This window comes from Puntigrus tetrazona, chromosome 4 (genome assembly GCF_018831695.1).
Source record: "Puntigrus tetrazona isolate hp1 chromosome 4, ASM1883169v1, whole genome shotgun sequence".
Lineage (NCBI taxonomy): Eukaryota > Metazoa > Chordata > Actinopteri > Cypriniformes > Cyprinidae > Puntigrus > Puntigrus tetrazona.
The window spans coordinates 23,114,179-23,126,869 of record NC_056702.1 but is presented as its reverse complement, the minus strand read 5'-3'; the positions used below and the strand labels follow the sequence as shown (position 1 = coordinate 23,126,869).

Sequence of the window (12,691 nt, the reverse complement as noted above, 5' to 3'; positions counted from 1 at the left end):
CATCAGGGACAGGCAAAACTAGGATCTCACTATCATGAAAAACTGGAACAGTGTTGATGTAGACCAGGCATATACAGTGTTCAGATTTTTTGGCTGTAACACACTGTTGTAGATGTTGTTGATTTACCTTGTATTTCTCTGTGTTCCTCTGCCATCTCTGAGGATTTCTGTTTATCTGGTAGAGAAAGAAATTAGTTGAGATATTATTCCACAGAATTAAAATGTGCTGCTAAATCAAGTGAGTCTTTGTAACATTACCAGTCTTTACTCTGATGTTAGTAGTACTAGTAGTGTGTCTAGTCATAGTAAAGTAAATGTACCGTTTCCTTCAGCATTTGAGCCATAAATGGTTACTGGTCCTGTAAAGGTGTTTCCGGTCAATAAAGGAGCATTTACACTCGCACCTGTTTCAGAATATATATCAACGCTGACTGTAGTCGGGGCATTTCTCATCTGGACTGGATCTTGAGTGTAACGAAAGAGAGAGATTATTAGATTTCAGAAATAAATGCAAAATATACATTTAACAAAATTACAGACTTCTAGATGGTGCAAATTTGAATGAAGTACTACAGGAGATTATTTAAAAACATAAATATATGATTCGTGGATCTGCCTAAATATGGAGATCAATAATCAATAATAATCAATAAATCTACTTCTAACATCACAACTACCAAAACAATAAGTCTACAGCAGATACAGATGGCGAAAGCGTGACTAATCCAATCCCAGAGCCAGTCCGTATCCAGACCTGATTGTGGATCAGGAGCTAGAGGCCACTTCTACAGCCCTGACCCTCAGTGGAGACCAGACCACCTAGATGAGCCCCAGAGACAGATCCTTGGGTGAAGAGGTCATGGCCATGGGCACAAAACCTCGTTATCCAGACAATTCTGTCTGGACTGGTGGTGAAATGGCCCTCTAACTAAACCTGGATTCTCCCAAAAAATTTTTTCCTCTATTTCTGTCACTGGTAGAGCTTTGGTTCCTTGCTGCTATTGTTTATGTGAGGTGTAAATATACCTACATAATTTGCCTTGTATTTCTTGTATTTACTTCTAAAAGGAGCACATTTTCTTTTCAAAAAGAAAAGACAAAAAGTAGAAAACCACTGGTTTCAGTTTAACAGTTTCACTTCTTTTTATGTTCAGCTCATGTTTGTTAGATTGTTAGATAGATTCATGACACAGGCTTATTATGCACTAAAAGTTGCTTTACCTTGTTTTTCTCTCTGTCTTTCTCTTGCCTCTAAGCATTTATGTTCACCTGTGAAGAACAAGGTAATAAAGAATATTAAAATATGTTAAAATCAAGAATGCTAAAAATTATATCTGAAATTAGAAATAATTATTAGTGAGCTATTGTTCTGCAGAGCTAAAAAGAGTGTCTCAACCACATCAGCAACAGCAACAGCACCTTCCGTTGTATCCAGATTCTGCTCCGACGTCATCTTCTGTCATTGACTTCTGCAGGACAAGAAGAAAAGGTTTGAATTTTACTGAACAAATTATGTATCCTTAAGAGATTTTTCAAAAGAATAATAGTAAGACTTGTAGTTATAACAGTGCTGAGGAGAAATGAGACAGGAAGATCTACATGCACACTTTTATTAAAAGTGTGCATGGAAATCCTGATGAGACCTTTTATTTTTGATTTTGGGAGCAGACCCAACACCCAAAGCTAAAAAGTTATGTATTGGTTAAAACAGGATTTGTGATGTGTCCAAAATCGAGTTTAAATACTCAAGATTTAATTCAAATTATGCTCTTAGCTGGTTTTTCAACTATGCTCTTTTGCCATCATTTATTGCATTCTTTGAGGGTCATTCCAGCTTGCACACCTGCTACTACCTAGCCACAATGAGGAAAACCTTCCAGTCTCAGTACTTCTATTTCTTTAATTAAGTTTCTTTTATTTCCATGAGAGTTCGGAAAGTTAAGTTTGCCACCGAGTCTCCAAGTTCAACAATCCCATAACACAAGGCAATGCAAGTAGAAACCTGTCACGCGTGTGGTAGGCAGGAGAGCTCACAATGGACATAAATGAAAATAAAGCGATTTAATCTATTCAGATGAAATAAACTATATAAATACAGGCAGACAGGCACGCAGGCAGGGCGACATCACACGCCAAACAAAGAGCGAGATCGGACAACGTGAACTCAAAACACACAGGACTAAATACATAAGGAAATTAACTACTCTAACGAGACACGGCTGCAGACAATAATACAATTAACACGAACTAAAGTCAGGGCACACAGAGCACATGACATGAGACAGAAACAATAACAAAAGTCCAGAGGCGTGACATTACCCCCAACCCTCCCGAGAAGTGCGTCACTCGCATGTAAAGAAGTAACATCAAATAAAAAACAAAAACAAAAGCGACTAGGAATTGGGGATACTGGATCTTGGGAGGAGGTTCTGGTGGAGGGCGGCCCCCAGGAGGAGAGTAGACAGACAGTCCAGGAAGGAACAGACAGAGGAGGAGCCAGGGGAGGAGACAGGGAGGAGTCCCGGAGGCAGGAGGAGATCCAGAGCCCAGCCATGGTGGTCCACGATGGAGCCGGCGGAAGGAGGAGCCATGGAGGAGAAGCAGCCAAAAAGCAGACAGACATCAAACACAGCAAACAGGAGTATAAGAGGCAAGGCAACAACAGAGTCAAAAAACAGGCAGAGGTCGGGTCAGGCAGTAAACAATCAGAGTATCAGAGAGACAGGCAGGGTCAAAACCAAAGAATCTAAGACAAGGAAACACAGGGCTAGGCTAACTAGAAACAAACAACAATCAATCAATGCGACCTGCAGGTGAGGGGCCTGCTTCAGAATTTATAGTCTTGGAAACAGGAAGTAGCAGCAGAGTGATCACAGATCGTCCAGAGGTAAGAGCTTAATCTGTTAACAAATTTATTTTGTGGCTCACGGGCCTACTCAAAAGTATCTTACCTAGCTATTAGAGATGTGTTGCTTAAGAGGGATTCGTTGGAAACACGCTGCAAAACTCTGGCGGAGTGAAGAAGAGATTGAGGCGGGAATGTTTAGTTTTTCCCCCCAAGCTACACAGAGAAAGAAAGCCAGCTCTTCTGCCCATTTCTAGAGCTATAGTAAACGTCACTAGCAGGAAGGCAAATACTACCGTGGCTGCGATAAAGGGAAGTGCTGCGTAAGAAAAAACATACCAATTCAAAAGTTGTATGGATTAGGAACAGATGGAGCTGCTGTAGTGACAGGTAAGAACAAGTAGAATTTAGTGTAGGACCTGCACATTGTCAGTGCTTGTCTTGACTTGTCATGTTTTTTGTAATGGGGAGTCTGAATAGTGTAGTCTGGCAGCTGAAGAATGACCTTCCTGGTTGCTTCCAGTAGCATGTGCTGGCTGTCCCTGCATTTGGGGGTCATCACACTGTAAAAGAACCTGCTTTGGATTGCTGCATTTAAGCACAGTACAGAATGACGTGTTAGGTTGATGAGAGAGTAAGCGGTAAAAGCATGTGTAGTTCAATGAATAAGTTCTTGTTAGAAAAAAATAGCTTTACTATCTGCACAGGAGGGACTTGGTGTTGTTTCCAAATAAAAATAAATATATCGGTATTGGCCAAAATGAGTTTTGAATATCTGCATATCTGCAAAAATCCAATATCGTGCATCTCTAGTTTGTATAATTTCTGCTACACCTAGCACTTTGTGGCAACATCGTATCTAAACGGCAGCCCAGGTGCTGCCACATCTTCTGGAGTCATTAAAACAACCAAATTTCGTTTAACACAAATTGTGGCCTGTATAATTGGTAGAGATGCGCATTCAAGAAAAAAAAAAACCTGTGACTACTTGGTTACAGCATGATGATCTTGACGCCCCAGCTGGATTAAGTAAGTATCATTTGTGAGGAAGAGAGGGACAGGAGGTGGAGACCAGCTGGAGAAGAGAGGTATTCTGGTCAAGATTCAGGGCGCAGCTAAGTACTATAAGTCTGGGAGAACCGAACAGAATAACAGATCCAAGCCTTAAGTTGTCTATCTGTGCAAACTGTTTCAGTTTATCAAATTAGCTACTTGATCCTCATCTGGATGGCCTCCTGGACTGAAGATTTCAGAACATAGACGTCTCGAGAGCCTTTCAGGTACTGGGACAGCAAGCGGCCAAGGTGGATGATGCAGTAAATATAAAACATCTCAAAACTCCTGCAGCGGCCTGAACATATTACAGTGCAAGGATGGCGGATCTATAAGGAGCGTTCTTGACTGAGGCGTTCAAGGTACAATGTGATAGAAGACAATCATTCTAAAGAAAGAGAGTTAATGTTTCCTGTCGTTTCATAATTCCAGAACATGGACCAGCTCACCGTGATGGAAAAACTGGCATCCCAGTACCTGCATCCCAATGTGCCTCCTAGCCATCATAAATTTGATGTGATAGTATAGTTTATAGTTTTATAGTTTTGAATGCTATTTATGGAGGGTATACACATTGGGATGCAGGAAGTGGGACGCATCTGATTGGACGGTTGAATCACCGAGTCACTCGATTCTTTCAAATGCTGATTCATTCAAGAGAAAGAAACATGTGTTACTCTGCACTTGAAAGGTCAAGTTCATTTTATTTTCTCTATAGCACCACATTACAACAGAAACCATTTAAAACTCACTTAAACCAATCCACAATAATAAGTAAAAAGTAGATAAGGTACTTAAAAATACAAGTAAAAACGACATGATTATTATTGTAGTGTTATCATGCTAGATATGTCCACAAATGTTTTAGGCAAACTTGATCCACAAATATGATTTCTGAAGTATTTTGTATGCATGTCCTGCTGTGTTATATTTTCTAACATTGTAGACCTGTAGTAATCATTTTCACAATTAAGTCAGTTACCTTTTATTTCTGGAAAAAATGGGAATGAATGTAATGTTGACCTGTATATTACTTTTGTTCATAATTTAAGTTCTTTTTGTAAATTAAGCAAAAGTGATATCTAGCATTGTTTTATATTTTTTTGTATTATAAGTTTATACGTGTAAATAAAAGACAAAATTGTTTATTCAAAGCAATTCAAATTCAAAGCATGTTATAATTTGTACTTCTCATTCGTATGTGAAACATCTAAGGCAGCTCTCTTCTTGCACAAAACAATCAAATAGTAAGAAATAATGAAAACTATTTTTAGAAAATGTTTATTAACAAAAACAAATAAGATCAGGCATGGCATACATCACATGCTGTATTACATACCAACTAATAAGTTACAGAACATTTATTAAACACTGAGGAATAAATAAAAAAATATTATCCATATCATAACGTGGAGTAAACAGAAAAGATAAAAGGCATTTTAAAATGAAAACAAAAAGTGAAAGTAAACTGTTTTCTCATTTTATTCAGTTTCTAAAAAAGCACAGAGAACACAACAAAACTAAATTAATACAAATATATAAGTTCATCAATCAAAAAAATGATTAAAAAGGTTTAATAAACTAGATTTTGAATTAAAAGTCCTCTGACATCACTGAATGATATACTTTAATCAGAATAAAATCTATTTTCACACAGGTTTACTGTGAACAAAAATATATAGAATTTAATGAAAGTAGATTTAAAGAGAAATAACTCTTACTATTACACACTGAACTCAGAATAAATTGGGCACACACACTCACTCAAACACACACACACTCACTCACACACACAGTCACACACACACACACACACACACACACACACACACACACACACACACAGTCACACACACACACACACACACACACACACAGAAACACACACACTCACACACACACACAGAAACACACACTCTCACACACACACACACACACACACACACACACACTCACACACACACACACAAACCCACCCAGAGCAGGCCTGAATCGTTGCTCAGAGCACGTAGTATCCGTGGAAACTGAAAACCGGTCTCTTCACTCCTGAGCAGCAAAACAACAGTGAAGAAGTCAACCTGGATGTGTTTATGAACCGATCTCCTGCTGATGTGAGGCACTCCGACAACCCATGTTCCTCCCTCTCTCCCTCTCTCTCTCTTTCTCTCTCTCTCTCTCTCTCTCTCTCTCTCTCTCTCTCTTCTTCTTCTTCTTCTTCTTCTTTGTAATTTAATGGAGATTGGCATGGTTTCTTGTTCATTACTGCCACCCCTGGCTGATAAGGTGTGGACTAAATACATACATCCTCTTATCTACATACATCTCTAAACACTCATGAGTGTATAGAGTTTATATAATAATGAAGCTGTTGGTATGTAACTTGAAAAGAATAAAGATGTAACTTGAAAAGAATAAAGATGAAGTTTGACTTGAACTCATATGATGATTGTATCAATCTAAATATGACAGATCTAGATAAGGGGATGTATGTATTTGGTCCACACTCCTTATCAGCCGGTGGCAGTAACAAACAAGAAACCATGCCAACCTACATTAAATTACAAAGAAGAAGAAGAAGAGCGAGAGAGAGAGAGAGAGAGAGGAACATGGGCTGTTGGAGTGCCTCACATCAGCAGGAGATCGGTTCATAAACACATCCCAGGTTGACTTCTTCACTGTTGTTTTGCTGCTCAGGAGTGAGAAGAGATCGGTTTTCAGTTTCCACGGATACTAAGTGCTCGAGCAACGATTAAGGCCTGCTCCGGGGTGTGTGTGTGTGTGAGAGAGAGTGTGTGTGTGTGTGTGTGTGTGTAGAAGTGTGTGTTTGAGTGAGTGTGTGTGTTTGAGTGAGAGTGTGTGTGCAGTTTATTCTGAGTTCATTGTGTAATAGTAAGAGTTATTTCTCTTTAAATCTACTTTCATTAAATTCTATATATTTTGTTCACAGTAAACTATAAGTGAAAATAGATTTTATTCTGATTAAAGTATATCATTCAGTGATGTCAGAGGGACTTTTTCATTCAAAATCTAGTTTCTATCTCCTTTTCTAATATTTTTTTGATTTGATGAATTTATATATTTGTATTAATTTAGTTTTGTTGTGTTTTAGTGTTGTTGTGAAACTGAATAAAGGGAAAACTGTTTACATTCACTTTTTTGAAATGCCTTTTATCTTTTCTGTTTACTTAACGTTGTGATATGGATACAAAAATATAAAACCATGCACAGATATCACTTAATTTACAAAGAACTTAAATTATGAACAAAATTAATATACAGGTCAACATTACATTAATTCCCCATTTTCTCCAGAACGGTCCTAAAATAAAAGGTAATCGACTTAATTGTGAAAATGATTACTACAGGTCTACAATATTAATGTTAGAAAATATAACACAGCAGGACATGCATACAAAATACTTCTAGAAATCATATTTATGGATCAAGTTTGCCTAAAACATTTGTGGACATATCTAGCATGATAACACTACAATAATAATCATGTGCGTCTTTTACTTGTATTTTAAGTACCTTATCTTACTTCTTTACTTATTATTGTGGATTGGTTTAAGTGAGTTTTAAATGGTTTCTGTTGTAATGTGGTGCTATAGAGAAAATAAAAAAATGAACTTGACCTTTCAGTGCAGAAGTAACACAGCGTTCTTTTCCTTGAATGAATCAGCATTTGAAAGAATCAAAGTGACTCAGTGATTCAACCGTCAATCAGATCGTCCACACTCCTGCATCCCAATGTACACCCTCCATAAATAGCATTCAAAACTACTATCACATCAAATTTATGATGGCTGGAGGCACACTTTGGGATGCAGGTACTGGGATGCCAGTTTTTCCATCATGGTGAGCTGGTCTATGTTCACATTGTACCTTGAGCGCCTCCAGTCAAGAAACGCTCCTTATAGATCCGCCATCCTTGCACTGTAATATGTTCAGGCACGCTGCAGGAGTTTGAGATGTTTTATATATTTGCCATCATCCACCTTGGCAGCTGGTCTCCCAGTACCTCAAAGGCTCTCGAGGCGTCTATGTTCTGAAATCTTCTGTCAGGAAGGTCATCCAGATGAGGATCAAGTGCTAATTTGTTGATAAACTGAAACAGTTTGCACAGATAGACAACTTAAGGCTTGGATCTGTTATTTTGTTCGGTTCTCCCAGACTTATAAATACTTAGCTGCGTCCTGAATCTTGACCAGAATGCTTCTCTTCTCCAGCTGAGTCTCCACCTCTCCCTGTCCCTCTCTCCCTCACGAAGAGGAAGAGTCTTGAACAGCTCAGTCAACAGACTGAAGTTCAAAATGCTTACCATCAAAGCATGTGGTGACTCAAATCAGATCCGAGGACTGGTTTGTCAACATAGATCCTGAGAGATGCATACTTCCATATATCCATCCTTCCTCAACACAGGAAGTTTCTGAGGTTCGCTTTGGGCGTAGCATGTACAATATCCAATACTTCCGTTCGGCCTAGCACTCTCACCCCGCACATTTCACGAAGTGTATGGATGCAGCTCTGGTTCCACTGAGACTCCAGGGCATCCGCATACTCAATTATGCTCGGCGATTGGTTGATATTAGCTCAATCAGAGCAGATGGCAGTTCAACATCGAGATGTTGTTCTGTCTCACATGGGAAGTTAGGTTTGAGACTGAGCGCCAAGAAAGAGTGCAGCTTGCGTCCCGCTCAGAGGAGACCACATACCTAGGCGTGGTGTGGGATTAGAGCACCACGATGTGGGCATGTTTGTCTCCTGCTCGTTATTGCGAGTCTGATCCTCATGTCAGTCGAGAGAAGTCAGGAAGGCCAGTCATTCACTGTCAAGCAGTATCAGAGACTGCTGGGCCTGATGGCAGCTCGTCCAGCGTGATACCCTTTGGCCCTGCTGTACATGAGACCCCTACAGTGGTGGCTCAGGACCAGGGGATTCTCCCGAGAAACCCACTCCACAAAATCAAAAGTGTCACGCCCGTGCAGTTCGGTCCTTAGACTTGTGGAAACCTTGGTTCCTGAATCAGGGCCCAAGGTTAGGAGCTCTGTGTCGCCGCACCTCCTGGCGGCGGATGCATCCCCTAATGTCGGTTGGGCGCAGTGTTGAGCGGGCGCCCGGCCCACTGCCCAGTCTGTGGGCGATCACCACCAGGGTGGAATATCAATCGGCTAGAATGTTAGCTGTATTTAGTGTGCTTTGAAGCACTTCCTCCCAGACCTGAGAGGTCACCATGTGTTGGTGCACACCGACAACTTGCCTGCGGTGGTCTCTTACATCAACCACCAGGAGGACTGTGTTCGCGCCCTTGAACAAGCTGGCGCACCAGATCTAATGTGGTCCCAGGACAAAATCTGCTGCGCTGAGGCGGCCTACATCCTGGGCATCTCAATCCGAGGGAGCCGACACCCTGTCGAGACAGGGGTTGAGGCCGGGGAATGGATGCTTCACCCGGCTGCAGGTGAAGCAGATCTGGCTCGAATTTTACCAGGCAGAGGTGGACCTCTTTGCTTCTGGAGGAATGCACAATGTCCCCTCTGGTTCTCTCTAGTTCATCAAGCTCCCTGGGACTGGATGCCATGTCTGAGCGTGGCCAAGGCGTCGCCTGTACATTCCTCAGTTGCCCTGCTCCCAGGAGGTCTGGTGAGGAAGTCGCCAGGGCGGGAATCAGACTACTGCTGGTAGCCCCCGTTCTGGCCGGGCCGAGTATGGTTGTGAGACCTCATCGGCCTAGTAGAGCGGTCATCCGTGGGACATCCCCTGAGGCGGATCTACTCTCAGGCGGGAGGAACAATGGATTCACCTCGCCGGAGTTACTGAAGCTGTGGCCCCTGATGGGGCACAACTCATAGCCTCTGGTCTTTCAGCTGGGGTTATGGAATTCATCCTCCAATCCAGAGGCTCCTCTGCCAGAGGCGTGTATGCCAGGAGGTGAGGTGAAATGTTCACTTCCTGGTGTGGAGTTAGCCACTTAAGCCCAGTTAACTGCCCAGTAGGTTCAGTGCTGGAGTTCCTTCAGCCGAGATTCTCCACCGGGTTATCCCACTCCACCCTAAAGGTCTGCGTGTCAGCTATATCTGCATATCATGACCCTATTGGTGGCCACTCAGTGGGCAAACACCCCGTAGTTACGATTCCTCCACGGTGTGCTGAGGCTGAGACCTCAGTGCGGACCAGAGTTCCCCTGGGGGATTTGGTTGTGGTGTTAGAGGCTCTGTGTAAGGCACCCTCCAGACGAGCCTCGAAGGTTCCTTACCTGTCTTATCTTATAAGACAGCATTTCTCCTCGCCATCCCACCTCTCTTCAGAGAGGGTGGGAGATCTGCAGGCCCTCTCCGTGGCCCCTACTTACTTGGACTTTGCCCCAGGCATGTCCAGGCACTGCTGCTCTGCCCACAGTGGGTTATACACCTAAAGTGCCCTCTGTTACACATGATCGATCGTGCTGGGCCTTCTGTCCTCCCCCTTCCAGGATCCAGACCAGCAGAAGTCAGCTGCATGTGTCCAGTCACGAGCAGAACTGCGTCTCTACGGAGAGACGGACCAATTACTCATTGTTTTGGTCCAGCGAATAGGGGCAGGCGCTGCTGCATAGAAGCGCACTAACTAGCAGATGGATAGTTGAGGCTATCCACCTGGCCTGAGGCTCTGCTCCCATGCCCTCTCGGGGTCAGGCGCATTCAACCAGAGGTATGGCGGCCTCTAAAGCCTATCTTAGCGGTGTGCCCCTCGGGAACATCTGCAACGCTGCTTGAGGTGGTCCACGCCTCCACTTTTGCCGGTTCTATAATCCCCAGACTTAAGGGCCGCTCCTGGCTCCTCGGTCTTATCCACTGATGGGTGGTCACAGAGACCCCCTTGTTCAAGAGCAGGGCCTTGGAATTATGGCAGCGTGGGCATCCTGGATTCCCCAAAGCGTTTGTGGCGCTGCTTCGAGTTCTGAAGAGGAGCGTCTCGGGTTACAGATATGTAACCATGGTTCCTCTAGGGGAACGAGGCGCTGCGTCCCGAAGCCATACTTCCGCACCCCTGCCGGCGCTTGCTTCACTACAGAGGCTGGTGCGGCATCGCAGGCGTGACTTTATACTTCTTGAGTGGTGGCGTCATCTGCGTCCATGGCGTCGTCCTCTCCATTGGACAGATTTCACACGTGGTTCAGAGCGGCTCACGCCGAAGGCGTTCTAAGCGTTTATGGCGCGGCGTCTCATTCTCTAGAAGAACCATGGTTACATTCGTAACCTGAGGCGTTTCCGTGCATAGATGCATTACATTTTGAATTGACTAGATTTGGACAGAGAAAATAAATGTGCTGCTAATATTGCATTGAAAAATGAACAAGTGGAAGCTTTTTGATGTTGTGGACTCTCTTGCCCATGTGTCATTGTCAAGGGGACAATGATCATTGGGAGAAGACATTGGCCCTTTTGTAAGCGTGTATTTTCATGTAAATTGGATCTGCGGACTGCTGAAAAAATGTTGAATATAATCCAGCCCTGTCTGCATATCGAATGAATTTGATTGAGCCTATTCACGACAGCTGAGCAGCACAGTTCATGTGAGTGAGGAAGTTCTTTAATCAATCACTGCTTCCTTACAGAAACTGAAATGGAAAGCATTCCAGCTCCTAAGGAAGTTCAAAGACTATTTATATGTATTATATTATGTTTCATATTCACTCTAAATATATAGCGTAGGAGAGGATTGATTCAAAAATGTGACCTATCCCAAATTGTTCCAAATCGGACTACAGACCATATAAGAGCCTCAGTATCCTTTAAAAAAGAGGCTATTGAGAAATTAAGCCAGTTTTGAAGCATTGAAAAGGCTGGAGTGATGTGTGGAGTGTGAAAACTCTCCTGTCGGTACACTCTCTTCCCTATCAAAAGATAAGAGGCATGAGATAAGCCAGTTAGTGGAGGTTTGTGCAAGACTTGCGAGGCTGTGCTTGATGCAGTTCAAACACAAGCCCCTAGTGTCCCCAACCCATACACACTCCTATCACAAATACCAGCTGATGCTGAATGGTTTCCAGTTGTTGATCTGTCCCATTACCACCTTCTTTCCCTCGCCAGTTTATAAAGATAACCAATTTTGGTTTGCACTTTTAGTACGTGACAAATCTTACTGTCTCTTACTCGACTCTGCAAGGATTCAAATACTACTTTCTGTTGTTCGGTGAGGCACTGAAGAACTTGGAGCCATTACGCTGGTGTACAGGGTCAGCTTTGCAATTCCAATATGTATTCAATTTATATTCAATTAACTCTTAGTGACAGCTAGAATGAAGAAAGCTTATGCTACTGCACAAGACACTGTGAAGCTGTTGGAAACATTTGGCTGCTGAAGGCCACAGGTCAGTCTGTCAAAGTTGCAGTTTGCCCAAAGGAGGTGACGTTTCTAGGTCATATTATCAACAAGCAGGGAAAATCTTTAACTCAAAGAGAATAGAGAGCAGTTCTAAAGATTCCAAAGCCTCTGACAAAAAGCAGCTCCTGTCATTTTTTGGGAATGTGCTCGTATTATCAATTGACTATTCCCAACTATGCCATTGAAGAAGTCACCTTTGAGCGCTTTGGCTCATGGAAAAGTTGCAACCACATGACAGACTGACCTGGGCTCCTGAAACGAAAGCGGTTGAAAGTTTGAAAGTGTTATTACAAAACATCCCCAAGTCTAGGACTTCCAGACCCTGAGAAATTTTTGTGCAAACTATCGATGAGAAAAAATGGTTTCATGTCTTCTGTTCTATTACAGGATCATGAGAAACTGAGACCAGTAGCATATTTTCAAGTA

The 12,691-nt window shown here is 42.5% G+C and overlaps 1 pseudogene; it reads right to left on the bottom strand.

Moving 5' to 3' along the window:
- The window catches only part of LOC122342320, a 230,867-nt pseudogene that overhangs the window by 9,264 nt on the left and 208,912 nt on the right, over positions 1-12,691 (bottom strand).